The sequence below is a fragment of the Pteropus vampyrus genome, unplaced genomic scaffold, assembly GCF_000151845.1.
Source record: "Pteropus vampyrus isolate Shadow unplaced genomic scaffold, Pvam_2.0 Scaffold42, whole genome shotgun sequence".
Classification (NCBI taxonomy): Eukaryota; Metazoa; Chordata; class Mammalia; order Chiroptera; family Pteropodidae; genus Pteropus; species Pteropus vampyrus.
Window position 1 is genome coordinate 5,256,531 of NW_011888823.1, and position 6,396 is coordinate 5,262,926.

The 6,396-nt window shown below is 43.6% G+C and overlaps 1 long non-coding RNA gene across 1 annotated transcript in view; it reads right to left on the reverse strand.

Moving 5' to 3' along the window:
- LOC111738688 overlaps positions 1 to 6,390 on the reverse strand; it is a 37,646-nt gene extending 31,256 nt beyond the window's left edge. Inside the window, exons 1-2 of the long non-coding RNA XR_002779940.1 lie at positions 6,139 to 6,390; positions 5,704 to 5,864 (exon numbers count right to left, since the gene is read on the reverse strand). This is a non-coding gene — a long non-coding RNA (uncharacterized LOC111738688). The remainder of the gene's footprint in view (positions 1 to 5,703; positions 5,865 to 6,138) is intronic.
- Between the last annotated feature and the right edge of the window lie 6 nt (positions 6,391 to 6,396).

A 6,396-nucleotide genomic window follows, 5' to 3' on the forward strand; every position in this document is an offset into this window, starting at 1 on the left:
ATTGACTATTTCTAGTCTACAATTGTTTAAAGGATGCTGTCCTTCCACAGTCTTGGCTTTATGTGGAAGTCTGCGTGCCAATACTCCACCTCCAAGAGGCTCAAGATCTTGTTTCTTGTCCCTGAACTGTGTTAAAACCCAAACCCCTGTGTAAATAAGACCAGCTCTAACAGCAACACTGCTCCTCCACCCCTTGGTAACGGCACAGAATAGCCGATGTGTTTACTTTTTAGTTCTTTCTTGGTTTCTGGCTCCTGGAGGTTTTTATACACTCAGGTTTGTCAGTAACAGGTAACATTTCTTGTTGGTAAGCACTATGCACCGTGCTAAGTGCGCATACATATTAACTCACTTAACTCCTGTGATACCTCTTGAGGTAATATTAATAGTATCAGTCTATTTGCATATAAGGAAATTGAGGCACAGAGAGGTAACGTAACTTGCCCGAGGTCTCATGGCTAGCAAGCGAAGAAGCTCAGATAGAAGCTTAGATAAACTAGCTTCACAGCCTGTGCTCTTAGTCGATATCCCAAATTGCTGTCTTATTTAGTGTATTTAGGTGTTTTTTGAATGTAAACTATTTAGACTCCATATTGCAGTTTTACAGTGTTGCTCCCTGAACAACTAAGTCAAGAATAACTGCATGAATAGACGTGCTTTCTATCAAAGAGCCTGGCAATTTTTACTAGCTAGTTTCATAAAGTTGAAGCCTGTATCTTGAAGGAGAAACCCAAATCCAGGCTCTACAAAGGCACTTCTGCTTTCTCAAACTAAATGACTTACATTTGGGGTAATTTCAGTACATTAGAGTCATCAGGGACTTTGGAGACAGTCTTTTTCAAAGCATGGTTCATGGACCATCTGCACCAGAATTAACCCAAGATACTTCTTTAAAAGGCAGATTTCGAGGCCCCACCCCATACCTACTGAATGAGAATTCCTGGGATTGGGCCCATAAATCTGCCTTTTAAAAATAAGCTCTCCATCAGGTTCTAATTCCAATGCACACTGGAGCTTGAGAACCACCACTCAGCATTTGCTTTTGAGCCTAACCTGAGTCCAAGTTTCTCCTCAAGGTCTGACCATGACAGGCACACCAAAGACCCCCTTAGCTTTCTTTTATGATCTGGTACCGCACACCTAATGTATAGATAAGGAAGCAAGCCCACGAAAGACAGCCCTCTGTTGGAGTCCCATTGCACGTGGGTTCCTCCCAGCATATCAGGTACCACCTTACGGTATAACTGTCGTGACTGCTCGTCTATCTCCCCATCTAGTCTGTGAAGGTAGAAACTATTCCTCAATCAGCTTTCATAACAGGTACTTGGCACGTGGTAATCACTCAGTGTTTGTTGAATGAATGAATAAATTGAATTGAATCGCTCAAGAGCCACCGGCTAATCAATGATGCTGTGAGGGCAAGAGCCTAGATTTATTTTAATTATCCCAGGAGGCCTTTAAATCTTCTGACGCTTCCATTCCAGCAGTCATTTTTCTTCTATTCTTTTAGCGGCAGGTGGAATTTCTTATTTTTTTTGCCAAAAGGTCTGAGACGTGGGGTGGCAACTCAACCTTTCTCACTCCCCGGAATCCCCCTGTGACACAGGGATTGCTATCCAGGTATCTAACTGGGAGGGGAATGAGGCCAGGAAGAGGGCCGAAGATTTAGAAGATGTCATCTGGGAATCTTTCAGAAGCTTTGTAGCCAGACAGCTATTGAAAGAGCCTAGCAGCCTCCAGAAGAAAAGTTCATATTTATTGGTGCTTGAAGAAAGAAAAGGGCTGAGATAACAGGAGGCTCCCACCTGTCTTCCTTCTCCAAACACGACCCTTTAACTTGCAGGCTTGTCCCCTGTCTCTGCGGTTCCAGCGAAGCCTAGCAAGGAGACCCTGTGTCAGGGCAACTAACCCCAATTGCCAGCCAACCGGTGTCTCTCCAAGAAATCTCAGTCTACACTCCTTTCTCCCCACCAGCGTGTGCCCCAATAACTCAGTTCCAAGTTTAGCCAGCTTGCTTAGGGTTGCTCTTCCAGGACAAGGAGAAGGAGTCTGTTGACATCTTTTATTTCGTTTCCCTGTGAAACATTTCATTCTGGCTCTTTCTATGCAGGCACTGTCTGGGTTCCTCTGCAGATTACTGAGAGCAATAGGACGTGGACCCCACCTTGAGCATTGAGATGGGAAGACGGACATTCACACACACACCATCCCTTGCCAGGTCATCATTCAGGGGTCGGTTTCTGGCCTCACCTTCTCCTGCCTGAACAACTTCAACCCTTTGATGTCTCACTGCAGGTGCCATGTGTTTTCGTGTTCCCAGGGCCTACGTGACATAGAACACGGAGCTCCAGCAATGACCTGCATGCTTCACTGCCATGGAATCCCAGGCCTCCCCACAAAGCTTCCTCACATAAAAATCTAGAAACCGCTCCCTCCCACCATCCCGCTCCTGCTCCGACTCCGCAGTCTCTCTATCTCCCTTGTTTCTCCTGACTCACCCTTGACTGTATGTCTAAGTTTTTGCTAATCTGGAAGCCTCTCTAACACTGTTACAGGAGTTTTGCAGGCAGGAATGGAGACTTCTCAGCAGTTATCAATCATGCTACCTTTCACCCCCATGAAATCTCCAGGGGACTGAGGAAACTGGTGAGTCCCAAGACGCTAGGACATCAAACACCAAGTGACCTGCTTAGCAGTTTCCTGTCCTCTGTTCATAGACGCTCATGTTTATTTGTTTGTTTGTTCAAATGTATTTATTTAAAACAACTGGGAATGTACTGACTCAGGAGTAAGGTGAAAACTCTGGGCATAGAGCTGAAGCTTAATGCAAAGATATTAATTATTTCCCCAGGCCCTGATTTCTCTCTCTTCATCTCTCAGCTAACTGGTTGGCTCCATCTCAGACTTCTCTCCTGGGGCAGCAAGATGGCCATAACGATCTAGGCTCCTACCCCACTTCCATTCCAGGACTGTTTCTCATTGGTTCTAATTGGCCTGGATTGGGTCATATGCCCACCCCTGAACCTATTACTGTTGCCATGAGGATGTGATTCATCATCCTACCTGAGCTTTCTCTACTCCCTTTTTGGGTGGAGTCAAGTCCACCAGAATCTCACAAACTAGAAGGAAAATGAGAGTATAAAAAATGAATACTGATGACCAAAAATACCGAATATCTGTAACAATGAACATTTGAGCACCATAAACACTTTATATGCATTATTTTATTTAGTACCTTGAGGTAGGTACTACTATGTATATTTAATGATAAGAAAACCCAAGTTTTATCCCAAATAGTGAAGAAGGGGTGAGCACCCTCGTCTTCCTGACTTCAGAGTCATTCTCGTTCCATTTTGCCTATAAATCACTCCATCCTACAAACCACTAAATGTTGAAAATCCAGAGCCCTCTTCCACCTCTCTTTCTCCTTATCCCCCACACCCAGTTGTCACTGGATCCTATCGTTTCTACTCATACCCCGCACACAGTGTCCGCTCCACACACAGTGTCCACTCCATCTGTCCTTGCTCTGCCATCCTGCTGCCCCTGTCCTAAGTGACCTTCATTATCTTTCTCCCAAATACAGAAGCTTCCCAAGAGATCCTGGAGTTTCTACCACAGTGTTTCACATTGATGGGCTCAGACTAGACAAAGCTCATAGATAGATCTGCTTCACTTAGCATAATTTTTTCGAGCCAACGTTTTAAAATTGGAAGATTCTTCAAACATTATTTCCAGCTTCTTTTGTAAAATTGGAAGATCTGACAATATTAAACCTGCATCTCTCCAGGCCAATAATAGACAAAACAGCATGGCTGCTGCCTGCTGGAAAAGGGGCACCCACGCTTCAGTTTACCCGTGTCTCACATCCCTCTGTTGCTGTTGTTTTCATTTTAAGTAAAATTTAAGTATTTGAAAATTACTATCTCCACAGGTTTAAAAGTCAGAAGGTACAAAAGGAAATACAGTGAGCAGTCGTCTCCTTTCAACTCTTAACCCACAGCCAAATAGATTCTCTCTCTTGTAGCCTTCCAGAGATGTTCTGTGCATCAACAACCACACACACACACACACACACACACACACACATATTCTTTTTTCCTTTTCTTTACAAAAAGAATGACACATTGAACTCCCTGCTCTTTACCTTGCTGTTCTCTCTTAACAATATCTCTTGGAGATTAGTTCATGTCTATACAAAAAGAGCTTCTTTATTGTTTCTCTCTCTCTCTTTCTCTCTCTCTTTCTCAGCTGGATAGAATTCCATCATATGGATATACCATAGTGTATTTAATCAATACCCTACTGATGGACTTTTGGGACATAGCAGTCCCCCATTATCTACAGGAGATACGTTCCAAGACCCCCAGTGGATGGCTGGAGACTTAGATAGTACCAAATCCTATATATATGTTTCTTCCTATATGTCCCTTTGATAGCTTAATTTATAGGTTAGGCACAGTAAGAGATTAACAAAATAACTAATAATAAAATGGAACAATCAGAACAATATACTGTAATTAAAGTTATGTGAATGTAGCATTGTTAAGTAAAATAAGGGTTACTTGAACATAACACTGTAATATCACGGCAGTCGATCTGATGACAGAGAGAGCCCCTAAGTGACTAACAGGCCGGGTATGTATACAGCGTGGACACGCTGAACAAAGGGATGATTTACATCCCAACATGAGATCTCATCACACTACTCAGAACAGCATGCAACTTGAAACTTATAAAATGTTTATTTCTGAAATTTTCCATTTAATTTTTTTTGGACCGAAGTTGACCGTGGGTAACTGAAACCATGGAAAGCGAAACTGTAGATAAGGGGGGACTAGCATATTTCATTTCTAATCGTTTACCATTATAAACATTACCACAACAAATAATTGCATACAGGTGCTTTTTCACACATAAATAAGAATAAATTCTAGTAGTAGAATTTCAGAGTCAAAGAATATACATAAAAATAAAGCTTTGAATTGCAAAGGACAAAACATAATATCAGAAAGATTAAAAATGGCTCTTGCTACACTGCACCAACTGACCTATGTTGATGCCTCGCATCTATCTCTTCCACCAGGCAATAAGTTCCAGCGAGGCAAAAATCTAACTGTCTTATTTATCACTGTATCCTTAGCTTATAGCACCATGCCTGGAACATAGTGTCAATATATAGTTGCTAGAGGAAAAGAGAGAGAAGAAAAAAGAATTATTTTAAGTAGAGGCTAGTGCTTGGGTACGATGACCTTGGAGAGGTTCTTCTCACCCAAAGGTCCTGATTCCATGACCTAATAGAACAAGAACTCATTGAGCCCTCTAAAAAGTTTCCAAAGTATACCAGAGGGGGGAAAAAAAGAGCAACTCAACCCCAAGGTCGGGCTGTAGGGGAGTGAGCGTGCTTCCTTCTGAGACAAGGAGCCGTATTAGATGCTACTCTCCCAGTTGGCCCGAGTGCGGACAATCTTGCGGAAGCCGGCCTCTCTCTATTCCAGGAAGGGAAAAGTTGAGCTGGAGAGGAAAAGATGGTCCATCAGGGGAAAAGATAATCAACCCTCTGGCCTCCTTTTAGCTTTAACTAGATCCACATTTGCTTTCCAGCTTGGCAGAGCGATGTTGACAAATGCCTTTCCTTTCCATCCAGATATTCCCCAGATGGCTTCAGGAGTCCCTGAATAGTAGGTTTTGGCACAAACTTACCCACCAGATCTTCAAGGGGTCTTATCCCGAAGTAAATTCAATAAAACAAACTGAACGAGTCCTTGACACTAGCTACAATTTTCTCCAAACTCCAAATTGAGGCATGATGCACTTTTCAAAAATGGAAGCCACCATTAGGTCCTCAGTAAAATTTGTTGAATCTATGAATACATGAAGATAGAGTGTTGGAGATGTCGGAAGAGTTTGAGAACTTCTTCTCACTCAATTTGATAAAACCAAGTTTGAGAGGAGGAAAGAGAAGGAGAAAGACTCAGGACTGGAAGGTGGGTAACGCTGGATGGGAAGCAGGAGAGCAGTGAGGCAGAAATTTTCCACTCTCTGGGGCAGAGACAGAGAGAGAAAGGAGAGGAGGAGAGGGCAGGGGAGGGCAGGGGAGGGAAGCAGCGGGGAGGGGAGCTGGGGACACGTGAAGACCTGTGAGGCTAGTAGAGCCTCTTCTCCCTGAGCTGGGAAGAGAGCATGTCTACGCCCCCGTGAATGTCCTTCATGGGAAAGGCAGGTCTTCTAGAGGAAGAGCGTGAGTCCAGGAGAGGCTGCCTCCTGGGAGGTTACGGAAACGGGGGGCTGCGGGCAGGCTCTCTGGAGAGGCATTTTGGCAACAGTTTGCCCTGGTATGTGAAAAATTTTTCCTGCTTAGATGGCTGGCAAACATTTTAGAGGCAAAATGGTATT